This window comes from Canis aureus, chromosome 21 (genome assembly GCF_053574225.1).
Source record: "Canis aureus isolate CA01 chromosome 21, VMU_Caureus_v.1.0, whole genome shotgun sequence".
Classification (NCBI taxonomy): domain Eukaryota; kingdom Metazoa; phylum Chordata; class Mammalia; order Carnivora; family Canidae; genus Canis; species Canis aureus.
The window spans coordinates 22,201,651-22,225,516 of NC_135631.1; the positions used below are offsets into that span (position 1 = coordinate 22,201,651).

The window sequence follows — 23,866 nt, forward strand, 5'->3', positions numbered from 1 at the left end:
ATAGGTAGCCAGGAAATCTGACAGATCCGCTTCCAGCCAAAATACCCAGCCTGGTCTCCCCATTAGCAGGAGGCCAACTCCAACCTGGTCCATTTGAACCAATTCCTCCACCAAGGGGACTTAATAGACGTCTGTCACTTCTTCAACTTTGATTGCTATGGTGTCTTACCCAGAGGGACCTCTTATGTGGGGCAAGAGACATATCATCTGCATGGAGAGGTGTCTGCCGACACTCAACCTGCCAGAGTCAACTCTGAGATTTGTGGTTTTAAAAACCAATAATCACCACTGCAGGTCACCTCAACCGACAGCCCAAGAAGGAAATGCCCCCCCCCCCCGCCCCCGTTCCCAGCAGCCACTTGGATAGTTACAGAGCTAGAGTTATTAGAAATCGAGTACTTTGAAAGAATTTTTCTCTAATATATTTTTTAAAGCTCCCTAAATAATTACTGGCTCAAAGAGGCTTGTGAAGCAAAGGACCACGGCCCTGGGCCAGGGTAGGCCTGGAGCCGGGCTGGACCTCTCTGCTCTGTGACCCTTGACAGGCCTGGGCCAGAGCACGGAGGCTCTGTGAGCTTATCTTGCCCACTTGGCATCACGTTGGTTGCTCCTTGGTGCCCGGTGCTCTGGAGGGAGAGGGGGTACGTGAGGCCTGGCGCGTTCCAGAAGGAGTCAGGAGTTGCAGTGAATCTCCCCATGTGTCCCCTCCAGGTCACCTCAGTCCTCCCAAGTGAGACGCAGCCAGCTTGTGCATTCAGAGCCTATGCGAGTGCGTATTTTCTTCCCCCATGCAGACGGAGAGACAGGACAGGACCAGAGCAGCACCAGTGTCCTCACCGAGGCCAGTTGTCACCGTTCCCACCACATTTTCTCTGGCACATTCAGAGAAAAACGGAGAATTAATGGGATGACCTCTGTTCAGAACACCCCTCTCTCCCAAGAGCATATGAAATATGTTAATTGGTGGCAGACTAGCTATTGCCAGCCTGGAGAATCTGCGTATTTGGTTGATCCCTACAGACCGGGCTGGGGGGGTGGTTGGCGCAGGTACAGACCCAGCCTTCATTTACTCAGGGTGGGAGGGTGCCAGGGTCTGCAGCAGAGCTCTGCCTCAGTCTCTCTCCATCAACCAGGGAGCACGCCGAGGCCTTGGCTGCTCCCAGGAGGTGTGAGGTCAGGAAAGAGGGTATGAAACACTCGTTCAAAAGGCCACACAGCACCCCCTCCACCCCCACCGTGCCTACTTGAGGTTAAAGATCATGAAGTCCATCATGGGGTGGGGAGGTTTTCCCCAGCTGCCTCCAGCTACACTCTTGGGGGCAGGCAACAAGCCCAGGGGAGGGAACAACCACAGAACTTAAGCTGGATGTGAAAAGACATGAGGAGGAGTTAAGACTGGATTCCAACACGCGCGCGCGCGCACACACACACACACACACACACACAAGAGCTGTGTGATCTTAGAAAAAAAAATATCACTCGTCCAAGCTGTTCTTTCCTCAATCACAAAATCCATATCAAAGCACCCCTTCCACGAGGATTTGAGTGAGCATTACGGGATGTACCTTGTGGGCAAGGGTTTCCTGCCGGTAAGGAGCCCTGGACGGGGCGGGTATTGCTTAGGGGTGTAGCTGGTGTGTGAGGGGCCCCTAGTGGGCACGGGGTTGACAGAGCTCCCCCAGGCAGCACTGGCTGGGGTGGGAAAGCAGAGCCAAGCACCTGCGGCCCTCCACTTGGCCCCGCTCCTGTGCAAAGCCACCTGGGGTCCCCCATCCCCCGGGCATGGGCAGGTGTCCTACGAAGGTAGCATCCCCAGCTGAGCAGGGCTGCTGCCCTGGGGGGGCCCTCTAGGTAGTTTCCTGCTCTTCTAGCTGAAGGACCAGGGAGCAGAAGCTGGCTTGTGGCCCCTCAGGATGAAGTTTCTCCCAGGAGACTCTTCACAGCCCCCCCAAGGGCTGCCCAGGCCCTCAGTGGGTGCAGACCTCCGCTGGGCCGCACCATCATTTCTGCAGCAAACCTCTACCCCTGCCCTCGGGGCAGGCAGGATGCCGTGGCCCTTCCTTCGTGGGGGTCAGCCAAGCCTCAGTTTCCCCTCAATCTCCCTGTGTCCATGCGGACAAAATCGCACAGACATCATCCTCTTCTTCCCCGGGGGGAGCGTGGGTCTTCAAACCCAGCCCGGCCTTCTGCGCAGACTGGGGCTCCCTCCCAAGTTTCTCGGCTCAGTTCCCTCTCCTGGCATTTGCCAGGAGCAGCTCTGTCAACCTGTGTCCCCTTCCCTCGGACCTTTGGTCCCCGCACCTTGGCCCTCTTCTGTCCAGAGGGGATCCTGGTCCTCCACTTGACTCCAAACTTCTCAGCGACACCTGTCCATTCACGGTCCCCTCCCTGCACTGGCCTTACACCCGCTCCTGCTCAATGGGCTCCCCCCTCTGCCCCCCGGGTGTCTAAGTTAGCTCTCATCTCATCCATCTTAAAAAACACCACCACCAGACCTTGACCTCATTTCTCCCAGGCTGAGCCATCTTATTCCCACACACTGTACCCAGACTTGGGACTTAATTTGCACACTGGCAGCTCTCACAACCTCCTGTCCTTCCAGAGCCCTTCAAAAGCACCCTCCCCCAGGGTCCCACAGGTGCATCAAGGCCCTGCTTCAAAACTGCGCTCCCTCCCCTGCTCACACACAACCCCATCACTGCCCCCCCCTTGCCCTGAGGTGTGCCCCATGGTCCTCACGGTCGCCAGGACTCCTGGGTCCCTGCCTGGACGATTTCTTCAGTGTTCTGCGCAGGCCGCTGCCAGGTCACCTGTCCCCTGCATGCCCACCGCAGGCCCTGGGGTGCGCGCTCCATCCACACCCCACAGAGGAGGTAGCAGCAGCCTTCGAAATAAACTCCATCGCGGCTCTCCCCACTGAAAAGACATTAGTGGCTCCACTGACCTCTTTTTTATTTTTTATTTTTTTAAAGCAAAGGGCTTTCTTTTTTTTTTTTAATTTTTATTTATTTACTTATGATAGTCACAGAGAGAGAGAGAGAGGCACAGAGACACAGGCAGAGGGAGAAGCAGGCTCCGTGCATCGGGAGCCTGATATGGGATTCGATCCCGGGTCTCCAGGATCGCGCCCTGGGCCAAAGGCAGGCGCCAAACCGCTGCGCCACCCAGGGATCCCTCCACTGACCTCTTTAAATAAAGTGTAAGGTGGTGCCAGTCCCTGAAGCCTCTCCCCACACCCACAGTCCCTGCTCCAGCACAGGTGAACTGTGGTTTCTAGAATGTGCCGTCTCTCCGATGTTTGCAGAAGCTGCTGTCCCTGCCTGCAGTGGCTCACCTGCCGTGGCCTCCCCAGGCCCTCCCTTGGGCTCCTGAGACCTCACATTAGCACTGTGGCCCTGGGTGTGTGTGGGGGGCATAGCCTCCTGTCCTTCACCCAGGACAGCAGGGTCCCCCTGTCGGCCTCCCCTGACAGGGTGAACCTCCAGGGTGAAGAGGGAATGCCTCATTGTGTTAAATCTTGACCTTCCAGTTGATTTTAACACTTTGTGGGGAGCCTGTGCAGATAGGGATGTGGAGGGACAGAGCGCAGGTGGTCTGACCCCCAGCAGGGGCCCAGCTGGCTTTCTCTCCCCACTGCCCCCTGGGCCCTGGCTCCCAGCTGCGGTTTCTAGCAGGGTGCTGTGTCCTAGCAGTTCACCAGACACACCCCAGCTCACCAGCTCTCTAGGTGGGTTCGGCTTGTCCCTCACCTTCAAAGGGAGCACAGCACCATCCTGGACTCTTCTGGTACAGCAATAAACTCTTCCTTTTTCCAAAATGAAGCTCCTTCAGCTGTGACCCCGATTTCAGCCCCTTGCACACCCTAGAGGGCCTCTCTTCCACCAGTTACACCCCACAGGCTCCTCACCTGGAAACCAGTCCTATGTCCCTGCTTGCAAGTAACCGACATGACCCTCTCATGCCCCGGAGCTGTCGCCTGGTCGCCCTGGGCACTGTGGCCACAGTTCTCAGATGCGTGACCCACATCCGCCACTTCACTCTCCGGTGACCCTGAGGCCAGGCTGCAGCCCCTTCCTCATCCTCAGTGTTCCCGCACTCCTGGCTCCAGAAGGTGGTGGGGGCACCCGGGCCATAGGGCTGGACAGACGTGCTTTCAGGGCCCGGCTGCACAGGGGTCTAGCTCCGGGCCCTGGTGCCACTCACTTCCTGCCTGGGAGCCTCAGCCTCCTCCTCCTCCTCCGTAAACCTGAGCTGGTACCAGTTCCTTGAGTATTGCTGCACGAGAATCGATGCGATGCACGCGCTCGGGTGCTCAGCAGATGCTCCCCGTGGTGGTCCTGCCCCCGTGCTGGACCTCCTCCCCGAGCCCCAGGAGTGGCACTACCGGGGTGCACCCGGAGCTCTTGCTCTGCCTCCAGTGCGCTCAGAGCTGCCTAGCACCCACAGGACCCTTACCTGCTACCGAGGCAAGAACCCTTACCTTGCCCCCATTTCACTTCATCGGCACAGGAGCTTTCACCGTGGACAGCATTCAACACATGGAAGGGATGGAGCAGAGGAGGCCAGAGCCACCCAGGAAGACACAGCCAACCAGGGGCAGAACCAAGTTCAAATCCAAGCTGTTGGGCTCCAGGCCCCTTGCTTGAAACCCCTCCACCAATCGGTCCGCAGCCCTCCAAGTGCTCCAGGCTGGGGCTTGGACTCCTCCTTCCTCCTCGAGCAACGCTCCCTCTTCCCAAGTTGGTTCACATACTCGCCAAGCTTTGTGCATTGATCCCCCCTACTCAGTCCCATCCCAGCCTGCCTCTGGGCTTGCCGGACACCCCCTCCTGGAGGCCCGCCTTCATCTCAGGATCTGAAGGCCCCAGACTTACTTCAGACCCCTTCCCCCTAGATCGAGCGACCTGATTTTGCAGCTTTGTGGGCAAATGTCTTTCATTTCAGCCTCGCAGGCTGGTTTCTTGTGAGCGTGCCTGCCTCCTTCACCAGCCCTGAGCCGCCGGGAGGCAGGACCCTGGCTTCGTGGTGCCGCTCTCCACCTCGAGGACAGCGAAGGCAGATGAAATTCTCTCTCAGATCATATCCTGTCCTGATTTCCGTCTCTCTGCACAGAGAACCGTTCTCTATCCTTTCTTCCTGCCTCTGGAATCTTTCTTTTCCTCATACTCACCTCTGTCTCCCACATCCCTCTGCCCTGGTCAGGGCCACCTCCCAACTGTCTCAGATTCTCCCCGACCTCCTCATTCTAACTGCCCAACTGTCATCCAGCGCCAGCCTTTCACTACCAGACCTTTGAGCGTGTGGCACCCTTGCCCCTCCCTTATTTTTAGATGTTGCCCTTAAAAACCTAAAACATGGTAATGGTTTTTGCTTTTTTAAAAAAAACACATAAGTGTCCTCAGACACCTGCGTGGCTCAGCTGGATAAACATCTGTCTTCAGCTCAGGTCATGATCTCAGGACCCTGGGACGGAGCCCCACGTTGGGCTCGCTGCTCAGTGGGGAGCCTGCTTCTCCCTCTCCCTCTGCCCCTCCTCTCCATCAGCTCATGCATGTGATGTGCCCTGAATATAGCTCTGGGTTACCAGTTTACTGCCTACGATTAGCTGGAGCTGGGAGGAGAAAGGTCTTGACAAGGAGTGTTGTGTTCAGCCCCCAAGATGGGCCCCTTGATCACTGCCTTGTTTATGCCTCTGTATAGTTTCCTTCCAGCTGTCTCAAGGCTGGTCCGTGTGGCCAGAGAATATGGTACAAGTGATGGTACATTGCTTTTGAAGTGAGCTTATTAAAACCATTGGGGACTCTCTCTCTCTCCCCCATAACTTGCTCTGAGGGAAGTAAGAACACTCAGATATGAGGCCTTCTGCCAAAAGCCACATCCTGTGAGTGATCCGTGTTAGCAGCAGATCTCCTGGGGCAGTCAAGCCTCCAGTTGACGGCAGTGCTGACCGACTGTGTGGCTGCAGCCTCTCAAGGGGCTGTGGGTCAGGATGACTCTTTAAGCCACTTTCAGATTTTGGCCTCAGAAACCGTGGGAGATGATAAATGTTATCGTAAGCCCCTGGATTTGGGGGTAATTTGTTATGCGGCAGTAGATAGCTAGTACAGAAAATGAGACCCATTCATTCACTTTATCGCTTAACACATTACTTTTGAGCCGCTACTATGGGTCAAGAACTACCCTGAGCACTGGAAATGCAGCAGGTGAACAAAGTAGACAAAGTCTTTACTCTCATAGAGCTTTCACTCTGGTCAGGGGAGAGAGATAATGAAGGGGAAAAAATAGATATGCCAGAAGGTGATAAATGCTATGGAGAAAAAGCAGTGTAAGGATGGGATGAAGGGCATATAAAGGCATGATATTGATATTTTATACAGGTTGGTCAAAGGAGGCCTCTAATCAAGTGCTATTTGAGTGGAGACCTGAATGAGATGAGAAAACAGATATACAGGGAAGAGCATACAGGGCAAAGGGAACAGTGGGTAGGGTGGCTCAGCACCCACTCCCTTCATACCATTCCTTTGCTCATCCTCAGGACAGGCTACTTCACATCTGGCCAAAAGTGCTAAATCAGCCTCCCAAATACCTCTAGCTTATGCTTTACCCTACCTACTATGGTCTCTTCTCAACAAAACTCCCAAAGTGATCATACTAAACCCTAAATGAGACCAAGTCAGTGCTCCATGTAAACTCCATAAGGATTCCTTATTTCATTCAGAATAAAAACCAAAATCTTCATCAGGCTTACAAGACCCTACACGATCTGGTCCCTCACTGACATTTCAGCCCCTCCCCACCTAGTCCCTCCCTCCCTCACTCAATCTCTCAGGTATTCCATCCCAGCCACAGTGGCCTCCTTGCTGTCCCTACAACTTGCCGGCAAATTCCTGCCTTAGGGCCTTTGCTCTGGTGTCCTTTCACCTGGAATATTCTTCTCTTCCTCACTTCCTTTAGCCTTTGCTCAGATCCTATCATGTCAATGAAGTTCACCTTAATCATATTGTTTAATTCTGCAACCTGTTCTCCTCCCCACCTACAGACCCGTAGCCCCTAAATCTGATCTTCTTTCTTTTTTCTCCATAGCACTTAACCCTTTGAATATTAAGTGATTTATATTTTTAGTTTACTATGTATTTCTGTCCACTAGAATGTAAGTGCAAAAGGATAGGAATGCCCTTCTTTTGACCCCCTGCGGCTTTCCAGGTACCTGCATTACTAAATTGCTTAATAAATGGGTGAGAGTTCCTCTTTTTCGGATGACTGATTTGTGACTTCTCCTCTCGGGGCCTGTTTCTTCTCGATAAAAGGATGAGATTGGTCCCTTCTAGGCTGTTCTGGGCTGCATGGCATCTCACAAAATCCACCTGGACTGTGGACAAAAGACATGGACAATAAGAGCTTACTCCCAGGCGTCTGCCATTCAAAATGCACTTGAGGGGGCACCTGGATGGCTCAATCCGTTGGGTGTCTGCCTTTGGCCCAGGTCATGATCCCAGGGTCCCGGGATCGAGTCCCGCATCAGGCTCCCTGCTCAGTGGGGAGTCTGCTTCTCTCTCTGCCCTTCCCTCCTGCTTGTGATCTCTCTCTCTCAAATAAATAAATAAAATCTTTAAAAAAATGCACTTGAGGACAAAAAAAAATTTTTCCCCTGCAGTAAGTCACCAACCTGGTCCTTTACCATACTCTTCTCTCACGCTCATCTTTGCAAAGCTTCAGGAACAGATATCCAGACAAGTAAAGGAGCCCATGGTTCATTAAGAAGAGACTCTGAAGGGGATGCATACAGTATGATGCTATGATGCTATGATGCCCCTTTGGAAATTAAAACACAGAAAGCCATATGACATATTTCTGTTGGCCTCACATCTGTATAGAAAAGTGCAATACACATGGGAGTCAGGTACCAACTCCGTTAGAGTGGTTTCCTCGCAGGAGCACATACAGCTCTTAGGAACAGACATAGCTGCGGTGCTGTATTTCTGAGAGAGAGAAAGAGAATTCTGAGGCAAATGTCTCAAAATATCAACACTGGTTAAATCTGGCTATTGTTTCTCGTGTGTTCTCTATTTGATATAATTCAGCCTCTAGAGAAAATGATTTTGAAACAGCTGCAATGGGAAAGTTGCCCTAGCACTTCTCCGATGCTGTTGCAGGCCCAGGGCTCCACAGGGTGGAAGCTGGGCACTCGCAGTTCCCGGTGTGAAACCCAGTGATCCAGCTCCTCAGGAAACAAAGGTGACAGGCTGAGCCCTGGTGGCCAGCGGCCCCTCCTGTGCTTCCCTGATCAGCCCCCTGCCGCGGGGAGATGAGCACATTAAGGTGAGTCTCTGAGATCAGCACTACTGGCTTCTCATCCCTGTGAATGTAGGGGTGCTGGTCGAGGGGGGGAGCCAACAAACCCAGGGTCTGCAGCATTTCTTATTTCATCAACTCACACATATGGACTCCTTTGTGTGCTGAAAGGTAACACGACTGGGGAAGCAGTGATAACCGATCACCCTCTGCGCGTGTGGTGTTGTGGGAACTCCAAACACACCCCGGCTGGCATTTTTGCCCAGTACCTCACTCCACAAATACATCATCAGCACGGGGTGCTAGGTTGGTTTGTCTGCTTTGGTGGAGTCAACAACAGACTCCACAGGCTGTGAGTGCTTACCCTGCCTGCTTCCCTCTAGGAGAGGTGGGGGGACGGGGCTGAATTCTAAAGAGGCTCAGTTTAACTTCCAGCTTCCCCAGCAGCACCCCTGGCTAGTCTTGCCATCCCTGGCGGGCCGGCCTGGTCTTACCTAACTCTTTGGATTCAAATGCATGTGGAGGGGCGCCTGGGTGGCTCAGGGGTTGAGCATCTGCCTTTGGCTCAGGTCATGATCCCTGGGTCCTAGGATCGAGTCCCGCATCGGGCTCCTTCTCCCTCTGCCTATGTCTCTGCCTCTCTCTGTCTCTTATGAATAAATAAATACAATCTTAAAAATATACATACAGGTTCTAACTTTACCAAAGAAGATGCTAGTAGAAAGCTGCATTCTAGTGAAGCTTGATTCTCAGGGCTAAGTGCACTCACCTGATGCTTTCACGCATACTTTTGAGATGGTTTCTAACATCACCAGAGAACAGTACTGTTGACACCTCCCCATGCCAGCTTTCCCTGGCACCCCCAGTGGGCAGATTTCTAGCAAGTTCCAGATGGCAGATTTGCAGCACCCCAGCAATTTCTCTGCCACCCAGTAAGCCACGGTCATGCCAGGAGGGAGATGAGAGGGGACTGTCTATCCCAGCCCCAGGGGGTAGTGGCTGCTTCTTAAACCTGCTCTTCCTTTTTCCTTCAGACTTCCCTTTAGTTCTTACTGGCCAATCATGTGTACTCAAACCCAGGTGAGAGTTAGTGATTCTTTATATTAAACATCCTCTGTTCAGATTACTGCACGGTTTCTCTCTCCTGAATGGTCTGGTCCCAGACTGATATAATTTCATTTGGGAGGGGGGGAGAGGCAATGAAAGAAGGGGATGTAGGTCAGCCCTGTGTTTAGTAAGCAGGAAGGGCAAGGTGACAGGCTGCACCCATGTCCAGTGCCGAGGATGAAGATCTTAACCAGAGTAGCCTTGGCACCAAGACCAGGCCTTTTAAGAAGGAAATAAAAAAATAGCTCCCGGATTCAGATTGGAGCCACACTCACCACATTTGAAAGCATTTGCCTTTGGCTCAGGTCATGATCTCGGGGTCCTGAGATCGAGTCCCGCATCGGGCTCCTTCTCCCTCTGCCTATGTCTCTGTCTCTCTCTCTGTCTCTTAAGAATAAATAAATACAATCTTAAAACTTTGGTAAAGTTAGAACCTGTATATATTTGAAAGACGTTGAATAGTGAAAGGGAAAATAAGGGAAGGGGGAAGAAATGTGTGGGAAATATCAGAAAGGGAGACAGAACGTAAAGACTGCTAACTCTGGGAAACGAACTAGGGGTGGTAGAAGGGGAGGAGGGCGGGGGGTGGGAGTGAATGGGTGACGGGCACTGGGGGTTATTCTGTATGTTAGTAAATTGAACACCAATAAAAAAAAAAACAAAAAAAACAAAAACAAAAACAAAAACAAAAACAAAAACAAAAAAAAAAAAAAGAAAGACGTTGAAACTGAGTATCAGAGGGGCTAACCGGCCGGGTCCCTCTGCCCCAAAGTTCTTTCCACTCCACCTCGCTGCCTTCCCAAGTGGCACAACGGGAAGCTGAGCTCTAAGCAGGGGGTTTCCACGGTCCTTAGGAAGCACCAGCCAGCCAAATGTATATATTATTACAGGTCATACAATAATTAATAAGTTACATTATATATAAATGTTATATGGGTAATAAAAAAATTCTCAAAGTCCCAGACTAAATCTCACAGCGATATTTTAAGGGTTCCGTGAGAAAATTAGTGTTCGTGTTCGGTAGGGGCTTTGGCTAACCACAAACGCTCGACAACGTGGAGCCGCTGTATACTATTATTAATAACTGTTATTAACTGTCTCTTCCATCATCATTACCAAACCAGGGCTCGGAGACTTCAGCGGCGACCTCAGCGCGGCGGGGGCAGGTGCGATCCCGCCGCCCGAGGAGGGAGCGCGCCCCCCGCTGGACGCCCCGCGCCTGCTCCTGGGCACCCCGCGGCGCCGAGGGCCCCCCCAGAGCCTGTGTCTAGGCCCTCGGGGTCAGGCTGGGGCAGGGCTGGGGTTTGCCCGGTGCCCAAACGCTGCCTCTTGCACAGAGCTAGTCCTTCCGTGCGTTCACCTGGGAGCGCGGGGTCCCCGCGGCGCGGCGGGGCTGGATCCCGCGCCCTCCGCTGGGGTGGAGCATCCCCGAGCCGCAGCCAGGGGGACCCCGGACCCCAGGATCCCGCCAGGTCCGGGGCAGGCTCCTGGAAAGCAGCCGGAGACCCCGCGCGGGCAGCAAGGGGAGGGGGACAGGACGAGCTGCTCCCCAGCCTCGAGTCCCGCTCCTGGGCACCGTGCGGTGGCCCCACCCCGCTCCCGGGGCCCCCTCGGGTATCGAGCCTGCCCTGCGCCCCCCTCTCCCCTGCACCCTTCGCTGGGACGAAGGGACGGGCGACGTCCGGCAGGGGGCGCTGGCCGCGCTCGGAGACCAGGCCGCCAGGGGTAGGGGTGGGGGGATGAGGGGATGGGGGGCTGGCCTTCCTGCGCTGGGGCGGGCTGGGTGCTGCAGCGGGGCCTCCCAACCCCCGCCCCCGGCGCCGACGCCCCGCCCCGCCGACACCTGCGCCCCAGAAATCAGGTTGCTTGGAGTCTGGTTTCCCGCTGTCACTTCCCTGGGCTTCCCAGCTCTGCCCAAAAGACCCCGGCCCGGTTTCGCGGCGCCCCTGGGCCCGGTGGTTCCTTCCTTGGAAGGAGCACCAGCGCGACGGTTATCAGGAAGACCCCAGAGGGAGGGGGAGGCCCATTCTCTCCGCACTGAGGCCCCCCCATCCTCAGGGACCCCTCACCCCCAGCCCCAGCTCCACCCACCCCTGGGAGCCCCTCCCCGCCCCCCCCACCAGGCCTTTAAGCTCTGTCCTCACCCTCTTGCAAATAGCTGTCCCTTGGCCATTGGGAGCCTAGGGGTGTGCTCACCCGGGGGCGTCTGCCTCCTGCAGATGAGGCGGCCCCAAGAAGGCAGAGCCTGCCAGTGGGTTCCTGCAGTTTGGACAGGGGACTCCGGAGTCCAAGCAGCCAGAAGGGAGGACTCAGGCGGGGGCAGCTCATTAGCCCCGTAGCCCCCAGGGTGTCTCAGCCCGTGGGAAGGATGGAGAGTCTAGAGGACAGCCAGGCTCTGGGGAGTGTGGGTCTCTTACCGGGTTTCCCATCTCAGCCATACTTACCTGAATGTCTCCTCTAACCCATCCTCATCCCACCCCGGATTTCATTTTTCTCTCATTCCTCCATCCTTGGTAGCCACCACCTCCTGGGGCTCATTCCTGTCGCCTTGCCTGTCTACCCGGTGGGCTCCATTTCTTCTCTTCCCTTAGTCACAGAGACCATGTCCCTAATAAGGATAATAAAATTCCATGCTTACTTAACACCTGCAGTGAGACAGACAGTCCTAAGTGCTTCACACAGATTAACTTAGTCTCCATAAAAACTCTATGCAGAGGCACTAGGACATTGTTTTTAAGATGAGGAAACTGAGGCTGCCAGGGACTAGATCTTTGCCAAAGGTCACACAGCCATCAGAGCTGGAACATGAACCCCAGGCCATCTGGCTCTGGGGTCTGTAACTTAACCAGGGCACCCTGCTGTTTCTCTGCTGGGTTTCTTCCTTCTTCCTCTTCTCCTCCTTCTTCCTCTCCTCCCCTCCTCTTTTCTTCTTCTTCTTCTTCTTCTTCTTCTTCTTCTTCTTCTTCTTCTTCTTCTTCTTCTTCTTCTTCTTTTATTTATTTATTTATTTATGTATGTATTTATTTATTCATGAGAGGCAGAGGGAGAAGCAGGCTCCCTGCGGGGATGACAATGCGGGAACTGGATCCCAGGACCCCAGGATCATGACCTGAGCTGAAGGCAGACACTCGACCACTGAGCCACCCAGGCGTCCCTCTTACTTTTGGATTTGACTGAGGCAGCAGAAACTTCACGCAGATTCCAGAGATCTTGAAGCAAGTTTCACCTCCTCTCTAGAGTCTGTGATCTCTGTAACTTTGTGGCTCTATTTATAGCTCATGTTGCTTCCAGTTGCTATCTTACTCCAGCATTTGCTAAGGTCCTGTTTGAACTTTCCAGTCTTGTCTCAGATGACTTACAAGGAATTAGGAGAGTAGTAAGCCGAGCAGGGCCCCTGTGTAGCCAGAACGTCGTCAGGAAAACCAGGAAGTGGTTGGTTGCCCAAAGAAAAGGCAAATCAGTGGCCACCCAGGGTCTGCTCCTGGTCTGGCCTTCCTCCTACAGGTTTGTCCTTCAGTTCCCACCTTAGAGAGGCTGGCTTTGATTCTGTTGCAGAGATGACTATTTATGTTCACTTTCTATCCAGTGTTCTCTCACTCCCCGTGGGTTAGAGCCCCAGATGGGCCCAGCCTCATCTGAGAGTCTGTCCTAGCCGTGGAGCACCAGTTCCTTTAGGGAAAGAGCTTCTCAGGCAAGATCAGGGGGCCAATAGGGACTATTTGATGAAGTCAAAGACATTCTTAGCCCAATCTTCTCTCTTTGCGAAACATGGACCCCTGGAAGAAAAAGTTGGTGTGGGCCTTAGAAAGGAAGTTTGGTGGAATGCCTGGGTGGCTCCATGGTTGAGCATCTGCTTTTGGCTCAGGTTGTGATCCTGAGATCCTGGGATCGAGTCCCTCATTAGTCTCTCCACAGGGAGCCTGCTTCTCCTTCTGCCTGTGTCTCTGCCTTTCTCTGTGTGTCTCTCATGAATAAATAAATAAAATCTTTAAAAAAAAAGGAAGTTTGGCTGGCCATGTTCTGCTCTGGTTATCGCAATGTGGATGAGGGGTTCTGTCTTTGGACCAGCTGAGTGTGGCCGTCATCTCCCTCCAGCATCACTCATTAGTGAGCGTAATCTTCACAGAGGCCAAGGTCCCACCCACTAAGTGCTAGGATTTCAGCCTCTATCCCTAGAACATCAGACTGACTTGACTTTAAAATATCTTTTGGGATTCCAGAGGCTGGCACAATGCTTCCTGAGATTCTGAGGGTAACCTGAAGTGGGCCTGAGGTAATAGAGCAGGGTAAAGGTCAGGGTAGAAGTCTAGAGAGCTTGGCTGAGGCGAATTTGAAATCAGGTCCTAGGTTTATTATTATTATTATTATTTATTTATTTTTAAAGATCTTATTTATTTATTTATGAGAGACACAAAAAGAGAGGCAGAGACACAGGCAGGGGGAGAAGCAGGGTGCCTTTGGGGGGCCTGATGCAAGATTTGATCCCAGGACCCTGGGATCATGACCTGAGCCAAAGGCAGACAGACGCTCAACTGCTGAGCCACCCAGGCACCCCAGGTCCTAGGTATATTAGATTCCACCTGGGGTCACTGCTATTTTTGATGCTGTTATATTTGTTATACTGATGACTGAAGTTTAGAAAAGGAGTCAGAGTAACCTTGAACTGTCCATGTATGTGGCTGAGATGGAACCCAGGACTGTCTGGCTCCAGGGCCACACACCCAACCAGATCCTCTGCCTCTGTCTTGCTGCCCCAGAGTGAAGTTTTCTTCTCTACTTTCTTTTTTTTTTTTTTTAAAGATTTTATTTATTTATTCATGAGAGACACAGAGAGAGAGGCAGAGACACAGGCAGAGGGAGAAGCAAGCTCCATGCAGGGAGCCCGACATGGGACTTGATCCCGGGTCTCCAGGATCATGCCCTGGGCCGCTGAGCCACCAGGGCTGCCCTCTTCTCTACTTTCAATATCAACTACATCCATTAACTTGAGCCTACGCCCTTCATGTCCATTAGCACCCTCTTCCTCTTAAATTTTGAATTTCTCCCTCTTAGCTGGTTCCCCTTGGTGCAAAGATAATGCTCCTTTAGCCTAAAATATCCCTTTCCATTGACCCTACCGCTCAAGCTCCCATTTTATTTCTCTCCTTTTATCATCTCCTTTTTACTTCTTAAAAAAAAAAAAAAAAAAGGAGCTCTAAAAACTCATCTTTGCTATGAAGCGTTAGGAAAGCAGCTTTTTGCCGACCTGTATGCTATGTACACTTTGCTGCTGTATATAGACATACATATGATTGATGTATATATAACAGCAGGAAGTGTTTTATAAAAATGTTTATACACACACACATATATGTACAAAAAAAACTTAACAGAAGAGGGAGGGTAGCTTAATTAACTTCCTCCTCTAATCCCTCCCTTCCCTCCTCTCCCACGCAATCCTCCCCTTCCTCCTCCTTTGCAATCTGGCCTTCATGCCCACCCTCAGAGGTCACCAGATGCAGTGGTCCCTTTGAGACACTGCTTTCTCACAGGACACTGTCACCGTGCTCTCCTGATGTTCCCTCCTGTCCTGGATGCCCTCCTGGTGCTCCTGCCTTTCCTCTGCTGCTCTTTTCTCTGCCTGGAATGCCTTTTCTCTTATTTCCACCTGCTAACACTCTGCCTCCTTGTCAAGACCTAACTCAGTTAATGCCTCCTCCTGGAATCCCTTCCTCACATCATGTCCCCCAATTCTGCATGCTCTGTGTTCACTTGGCCCATTTTGGGTAATTTTGGGGTAGAACTTTTCTTATTCATTCAGCAAATAAATGCTCATTATGAGCCAGGTACTGGGGCTTCTTCCTGCCCTATATTAGTTACTGATAATATTAAATTCTTCTGTTTAAAAAAATAAATTGAAAAAAATAAATAAATTCTGTTTGAGTTGCAAGGAACATAGACTCACTCAATATTTTACTTTAAGAGCATAGGATTGTATAACAGAGGTTTCTTATCACACTGTCATTTAGCAATTTGTCTTCTTCAGAGAATAGTAAATATTCATGAATTTATGACCATTGTTTCTATGCAAAGCATGCCAGAGGTGCTCTTACCCTTTTCTAGCAAGATGCTTGTGAGTTTGCATTGAAGAAATAACTAAAACGTGTAAAGCGCCCTCCCCACCTTCACCCCCACAGAAAGTTCTTTTATTTAGGGATCCTGCTGGCTCATCCCTAATTTTAGGAAGAGGTTTTTCCCTTTGATGTTTTGCCTGGGCTCAGCCCCTCCTCCCTTCCCACTCCCTGCAGGGTCAGCAGTTTTAGCCACAGGGAGACCAATTACAGCTCTGCCCTCTGTCCCAGGGCTAGTAATGAAAATCCCAAACTCGTAGTCCGACTTGCTGGAGTGAGGGGCCATTCTGTAGAAGTCATATTGTATCCCCCTCTTGTGTTTTCAACCCACAATATGAAAAAACAACACTAGATTGGGCCCCAAGAATGTTTTTACAATTAAAATTTTTCCCTTTGGCAGGAACCTGAAAGGAAGGAGAATAAAATCTAGTTGGAGTAGGTATTGGGGGAGCCACATAGGACTATGATGGTTGGGCAGCACACGTGCACTCCTCATCCAGGGGGGCGCCATTCACATCCGACGTCTTTATTATTCTGAAAATGTTTGTGTGTTTATTAATATTGCTTATCACCAAGATAAGTGACTTGTATGTTTATTACAACTTCCCGGCAGATGGCAGTAAGTGTCTTGTTTTAAGAGGATTAATATATTTTGTTCTGCTTCCCTGCACAAAACAAAAATGAGTCAGTGATCAAAACCAACAACAGATTTAATGTCATTTGAAAATATTTCTGCTTCTAAACAAGAAACTGCTTTTTAAATTGATATGCTGCTAGGTGAGTATTTAAAAACAAACCCCATTGTTATTAGTACACCAGCTAATTTAGTGTTTCACATTGCATCACATCATCTGCTGTTTATTTGCTGTACTCAAACGGTATTGCTGGGTTCCCAGTGTAAATCTATAAAGCCTTTCATTACTATATGAATCACCATCAAACTATGTATGCTCAAATAATCCACAAAATAAATTATATGCACCTAAGTTAGAAATTACTATTTAACCATCTGGTGATTACATAATAGCAGTTGCTTGGTGTTATGGATATTCTGTTAGTAAGAATATTAACACTTGATAGTATTTAGCAGCTTGCTACTTAGAAATTTTGTGTGTTACATGCATGTAAGTTCCAAAATAAAATGCTCGTTATTGATTTGTTGCGCAGACACTATGAAGGAGTTTTAAAAATTAGTTTCAGAATCAGAAAACAGAAGAAAATGACAAACAATAATTTAGATCATTGAATACATTTTTGAAAAAGATGAATGCGGGTGGGGGCAATGACTTTTCCAGATTTGGATGTGAATTTACCATCAGTATTTATGCTAAGCAATATTTATGCCAATTTCCTCAATTAATTTTGAGGAAAAGTAGAAGGGAAAAAAAAATACTCAATAGGATATTGCCTATCCAGGTACCTGGCTATGTAACATGAATACTTTAACGATTTGAATATTAACAACAATCTGCTTAAAATTTGTCTTATATGAGAAACTTAATTTTTCATTTACATTTATTTTCATTAAATTTCATCAAGTTTTCACCACATTTTGTCTAATTGAACTATCATTAGCACCGGTAGGAGGTTTTCAGAAATTATTTACAAGTTGTAACTAATGATAGAAAACTCTTTATGATTCTAGCTCAATGATTTCTGTGTTGCGAATTCTTCAGAGATGAGGAAAAAGGTCAACTGAGGAATGAAAATGTGTGCAAGAATTGGCAGTGTATATCACATATTACTAATGAATGGAATGTAAAATGCATTTCAACAAAGGTGTTAAGGATTCAAAGTCGAAATATGATTTGAGAGATAGTATGGTGAGAGAGATGCAGACAAAGATAACCATGCAAATGAGAAACCACACTGGAAGCACATACTTTTGGCAGGGCAACATCAAGGGAGAAGATTCTCCAGGAAGCTACAAATCCAATGACAGGAATTGTCTTCTTTTGGCAGAAATGGTACAAAATTCAGTAAGGTAAGGGCACATTGATTAACAAATAGTGTCACACATTTTTAGGGCATGAAACATGAAACCAAATAATTAAAATTATGGTAAGTGCAGTGAATAAATTACTTTTGGAAAAGGTATGAAATGCAAATATTACTTGATTATTTTAGATACAACCTTTGGCATAAGCCATGTAGAACAGATAATGTGATCATATTTGTGGACTTCCAAAAAGTAAATATACGAATATTTGGACAAAGGAGTTATCGAGTAATGAGATGACAAAAGAAAGCATATGTGTATTTTCAGAAGACTACTTATAAAACATGATTCCAAAGAGAAATTGGATACAGCAATGCCATAAGTATGCATAATGAACACAATGGGTCACTACAGAAGATCCTCAATATTTTCTAGGGCATTCAATATTTCTTGTTTTGCATCTTCTTTACATTTGGTATTAAATGATGCAGCAAAAAATCTATTTTGACAGCACTGAATTTTTTATATCATCCACGAAATTATATAACTACTCTTTTTGCGTCAACCAAATGCTGAAGTATATTGAATATGCATTTACGGAACATAAAATTTAAAATCATTGTTGAATATGAGATGGGAAAATTGAGTAGATGCCATCTTGCTACTAAAACTTAATTAGGGGGAGTATGCAGTGCATATTGATAATGTGAATAAAAACACAGATTCTAAAAATATAAGTCAAAAGTGTACTTTTGAAAATATCCTCTTTAAGATGCATTGCTCAAGACTAATTTGGAGTAAAGATAAGATTAACCTTACAGTAGTCCCTCCTTAACCTTTCCTTTTTGTATTTCAGTAACCCATAGTCAACTGTGATCTGGAAGCAAATGATGCTTCCAACTCATCACCAGGTCAACAGTAGCCCAACTCTGTGTCAACACCTATGTCATTCTCTTCACTTCATCTCATCACGAGGCATTTTATCATCTCACATCATGACAAGAAGGGTGAGTCCAGTATGGAAAGATATTTAGAGGGAGAGGACCATAGTCACATAACTTTTATCATAGTATAATGTTATAATTGTTCTACTTTATTATTAGTTATTGTTATTAATCTCTTAACTGTGTGTAAGTAATAAATTAAACTTTATCATAAGATGTATGTATAGGAAAAAACATAATGTATATAGAGTTCAGTACTATAGTATTCAGTACTGAATACTAATGTATATAGTATTTAATACATTTAATACTAGTAATTAATACTAATGTATATAGTATTCAGTACAAGGTTTCAGGCATCCACTGGGGAGGGTCTTGGAACATATCTCCCTGTGGATAAGAGGAAACTACTTACTACTAAGCAAAGTTAGACAGGAACCCAAAGTCAATACATATCATTCCCTTGAAAGCATATAATGAGCTAAGGAAATTGGTCAAGAAAAATTAATTTATGATAAATACAGATATTATTGATACCTAATAAATTGCAATTTCTTCACATTGACCCCAACTTCTCCAATGTAAAAATATCACAGAGGGGAGGAAGATTCATTTCAAATGTTATTGCCATTATTTCCTGTGATCCGAAATCTGTTTCTTTTCTTTTTCTATATTGGTGACTATAACATTATCTGAAAAGAAAGGCTTAAAAAAAAAAAAAAAAAGAAAAGAAAAGAAAAGGAAAGGCTTATAATCCTGAAAGAATATCATGTTTTTGTTTTTTTTTCCAGAATCCCAAATCAGTACTTCTCAAACTTTCAGGTGCATACAGAGCCCTTGGGGATTTTATGAACATGCAAATTCGGATTCAGTAGTTCTGGTGTAGGACCTTAGATTCTGTGTTCCTAACAAGCTCATGGTGATGCCCTAATCCCAAGTGCTTGGAGTAGCAAGGGTCTAGATATATCCTATGATTTGGAGAATTACTGTCAGTATGAAGTAGCAAAGCTCAGTGAAAATCTATAAATAAAATTGACTGATGAGCATTTTAAAGAGTTTTGGACATTCTTCATCAATGTATAAAAAACTAACAATCTAAAATTATCTTCTTCAAATCTACTACCTCCAAAATATCGCAATGTTTTTGTGACAATAATTTACTGGATCCTTTCCAAATAACTGAAATTTTCAAGGTACAATTAATTTTGCCAATACCAATATCAGTGAAGAATGTGGCATCTCAAAATTAAATATGTTAAAGCCAACAGGAAGCCCACATTGCTATAAGAAAGACTACTAATCTGATGATCATTTCTATAAAATATGAGCTATAAAAAAAGTAATCATTGGAACTGTCAAAAACAATGATTTCTTCCAAGGCAAGATGTCTATTTTATGACAAATTATTAGATCCAAGTGACTTAAGCTTCTGATATTATAAACATTTGAATTTTCCATTATTTTAAGATGAATCATTTACTTGTGTAATTTATATAAAATAACTTTCTCTTTATTTTAAAAAAATTTTTTATTTAAATTCAATTTGCCAACGAATAGTATAACACCCAGTGCTCATCCCATCAAGTGCCCTCCTAGTGCCCTCCTAGTGCCCATCCCCCCATCCTCCTCCCCTTCCACAACCCTTTGTTTCCCAGAGTTAGGAGTCTCCCATGGTTTGTCTTCCTCTCTAATTTTTCCCCACTCTAACTTTCTCTTTAGTAATTGTTATTGTTGAGAAATAATTAATATAACTTTTTTTTTTTAAAGTGAACTCTACCTCCAGCATGGGGCTTGAACTCACTACCCTGAGATCAAGAGTCGCATGCTCTACTGACTGAGTCAGCCAGGTGCCCCTTAATATAATGTTTTTTAACTTGAAGAAGGGGTAGCTTTTTCAAACTTGTATAAAATGCTACAGGGTCTTATGGCGGCCCTGCTTTGGGGAGTGTCCTTTATAAGAAATCAAATGACCTGCGAAACCCATTTGCCTGGTCTCAAGGTTTTGGTAGCATGAGATTCCTGTCTTATGTAATTACAGGAATCAAATTATAATCTGGCCCCCACATGGATGGTTACAACGATACCCATGGTACTAAGGAAAACAGGATTCTTGGCCATGAGTCTGTCTCCCAGACACCCAGGAAGACCAATCACCAAGACCTTATGGGAAAAATAGGAACTGGGAGCCTACATGACATAGACTCCTGGAATGCAAAGCTCGTCCAGGGCCTCGGGCAGCTCCAGAAATCAGGTGTCTCAATTCCCTTTCCAGCAGACCATACTCCAGACACAGGCCATGCGAGTGACTCATCCTTTGCCTCTCTCTTCCTCTTTCTCCTCTGCTTTCACTTCTTTCTCTGTATGGGTCAGTTCAAAGGAGAGAATTGGGCTGGGATAATATGGTTCTTTTTGGTCCTGCAGGACACAGCTTTTTCTTTCTTTTAAAAAAAGATTTTATTTATTTATTCATGAGAGACACAGAGAGAGAGAGAGAGAGAGAGAGAGAGAGAGGCAGAGACACAGGCAGAGGGAGAAGCAGGCTCTATGCAAGGAGCCTGATGTGGGACTTGATCCCAGATCCCCAGGATCACACCCTGGGCTGCAGGCGGCGCTAAACCACTGCGCCACAGGGGCTGCCCAGGACACAGTTTCTTAACTAGAACCCCAGACCAGCCTCCAGAGCCCCCCCTCATGGGAGCTCTTCTACACAGAGGGCTTGGGGGCTGACTGTGTAGTGAACCTTTTTGGCAACAGTCCTTTTGTTTAAAAAACACCCTTGATGAAATGTTCTCGATAAACAGCATTTATTTTCCTGAATGGAAAAACAATGCCTATTTCTTTTAGAAACTATAGGAAAAGATAAAGAAGAAAAAAACCCCCAAAATAATCACCATTAACTTTGATGTATTTTCTTCGTGTTAACTATGTATGTGCAGGTGGGTGTGTACACCTACCTGTACATATGTATGCATATCTACATATACATGTAGGTATCTGCAGGCATGTGTGAAACATATATAAGATTTAGAATTACACAAATTATATATTTTTAAATTTCTGTTGTGAGATTTTTTCCTAGGTCACAAATGAAAGTTCTTCAAAAAGCACCCTTGCTAATGGCTCCCTCCTGTTCCAACAAGAGATGAGGCACCACAGGCTGCTTCACTATTCTGGGACAGTTGTTCACTTTAGCCAGATTTCATTTGTATGAAAACGCTGGAAAGGCAGCTGTGGGGACAGGTCAGTGTGTTGTGCTTGGGGGCTTGCACCCCTAGGCCTGGCCTGTCTCTAGGCTTGACTCCGTCTGCACCAACAGAAGCTCAAAGAGGTAGAAGACCTGGCCCGGGGGACTTTTTTTTTTTTTTTTTTTTCACACCTCGATGGGAAGGAGTTGGCGGTAAAGGGTTACAGGATTAGACAGCTAAGCTGAAGGGCCGCACCTGGAGGCAGTCCTGCACGCTGAATTTACAACAGGAGCCTGGGAGTCGTATAAATGAGTAATGCTTCATGATGCTGTTTTCCAAGCGAGCTGCAAAAATTGGCAGGGGCCCTTCAGTGTGCTGTCGATGTGTCTGGAATTCAAATAATTTGATTCTGAGATACAATGACAATGGGGAAGCAAGGCATTACCTTGACAGAATGATGGCCGAGACAGCTGCTGCAACCCATATTCATGGAAGATGGTGCACTAACAACCGCTCTCTATCGGCCGTCCTCCCTGAAATCTCCATCCTGCATCGTCGCGGTTGCCCTTACTCAAGGGCATTAAATTAAAAAGTCGTGTAGCCGATAATTCTTTTTTTTCCCTCCCTCCCCCCTTTTCCCTAGTCCAGGCACTGAAGGATGGGGAAAGTGAAATAAAAGCCTTGACTGAAACGGATGTCTCTTTCAAAAAAAATGATGCTGACATTAGACACAGCTCCGAGGAGCGCATTTGAATATCGGTGCAGGGCAGCGCACAGCAGAACTTGCTGCTGCCTCTTTTGAATTTGTCTTTGTTGGCTGAACACGTTAATATCTTTCCAAGGTATAATAGCTGGGAGGATTCCGTCAGAAATAACAGGAGATCTGGTGAGCTGGGGCCTGTTACCTTCCAAATCACAAGGCATCTTGCTTGTGCCGGTTGTCATTTCTGTTGGGGGAACTGATACGCAGGTTCCGACTTTATCTGCCCCAATATAGTGCTCACACCACCTCTTGTGTGTAGCGTGTTTGGCTTTTCTGAAGCACTTTTTAAAAAAGCCTTTTTACCCAGGGCAGAGCATTCTGGAAAACTCCAGACCCCAGACAGGGGCTGTGAGCTGCTGGTCGAGATTTTAGATTTGCCATTGTGGGTTTCTTTCTCTGGATTTCCTTTTCTCCATTTGGAAAAGGAAAGTGTTTGTCTTTCCCTCCAGGTCCCCGGTTCCCTGATCCTATGATCTCATTGGACCACTTACTACTAATAGGAGGATGGGCAGTTCCCAGGTATCTTCACTCCAGATTTCCTACAAAGATCATACTCCTTTAAGATGAATTTGACAAGTGTATCATTCTATTAATCTAATGATTAGTTCTCAGAATGTGAATATGTAAATAATAATTGCAGCCATTTATGTAGCATTTACTATGTGACAGGTTAACTGTTCTAATGCATTATTTATTTTCACAACAACCTTGTGATGGATGTAGGTGAGAAGTGTTGTTCCAATTTTGAAATTGTAAGAAATAATTTAAAATATATCTTGTTTCTTTTTTAAAAATAATTTTATTTACTGAGAGATAGAGAGCATAGCGGGGGGTAGAGGTGGAAAGGGAAAGGGAGAGAGAATCCCAAACAGGATCCACGCTGAGAACAGAGCCTGATGGGGGGCTCAATCTCACGACCCTAGAGATCATGACCTGACTGGAAATCAAGAGTTGGAGGCTTAACGCACTGAGCCACCCAGGCACCCCTATCTTATTTCTGCAACAGAAGTACATTGGGCAGTCACGAAGGGGTAGTGAATGGATAAAAGTTTATCAATACATTGGTGTGTTCGGTTCTCTCACTGAAAGCAAAGCTTTTGAAAGAATAAATAAATACCTTTGAGGTCTATTCACGTTGCGTATATCAGTAACTACTTATTGCTGAGTCGTCTTCCATTGTATATCTTCTTTGGCGAGTGTCTTTTCAAATATTTTTCCAATTTTCATGGAGTTGTCCTTTATTTTTGAGTTGTAAGAGTTCTTTACATATTCAGAATACAAGTCCTTTATTAGATTCATGTTTTGCGGGATCCCTGGGTGGCACAGCGGTTTGGCGCCTGCCTTTGGCCCTGGGCGCGATCCTGGAGACCTGGGATCGAATCCCACATCAGGCTCCCGGTGCATGGAGCCTGCTTCTCCCTCTGCCTGTGTCTCTGCCTCTCTCTCTCTCTCTCTCTCTCTGTGACTATCATAAATAAATAAATAAAATTAAAAAAAAATTAGATTCATGTTTTGCAAGTATTTTC

General features: G+C 47.4%; 2 long non-coding RNA genes across 3 annotated transcripts; one reads left to right on the top strand and one right to left on the bottom strand.

The window, feature by feature from the left end:
- Positions 1-399: 399 nt before the first annotated feature.
- Positions 400-5,245, bottom strand: LOC144292746 (uncharacterized). 2 transcript variants are annotated; one of them, XR_013360087.1, is made up of 3 exons: positions 4,481-5,245; positions 2,740-2,916; positions 400-872 (listed from the first exon to the last, which is right to left on the bottom strand). It is a non-coding gene; the product is annotated as an uncharacterized LOC144292746 (long non-coding RNA). The 2 variants fall into 2 exon arrangements; XR_013360086.1 differs by having other exon boundaries at positions 4,875-5,240.
- A 36-nt stretch (positions 5,246-5,281) lies between these two features.
- On the top strand, positions 5,282-23,855 carry LOC144292747 (uncharacterized). Its single transcript, XR_013360088.1, has 4 exons — positions 5,282-8,319; positions 17,155-17,493; positions 18,305-18,455; positions 19,184-23,855. It is a non-coding gene; the product is annotated as an uncharacterized LOC144292747 (long non-coding RNA).
- Positions 23,856-23,866: the final 11 nt, after the last annotated feature.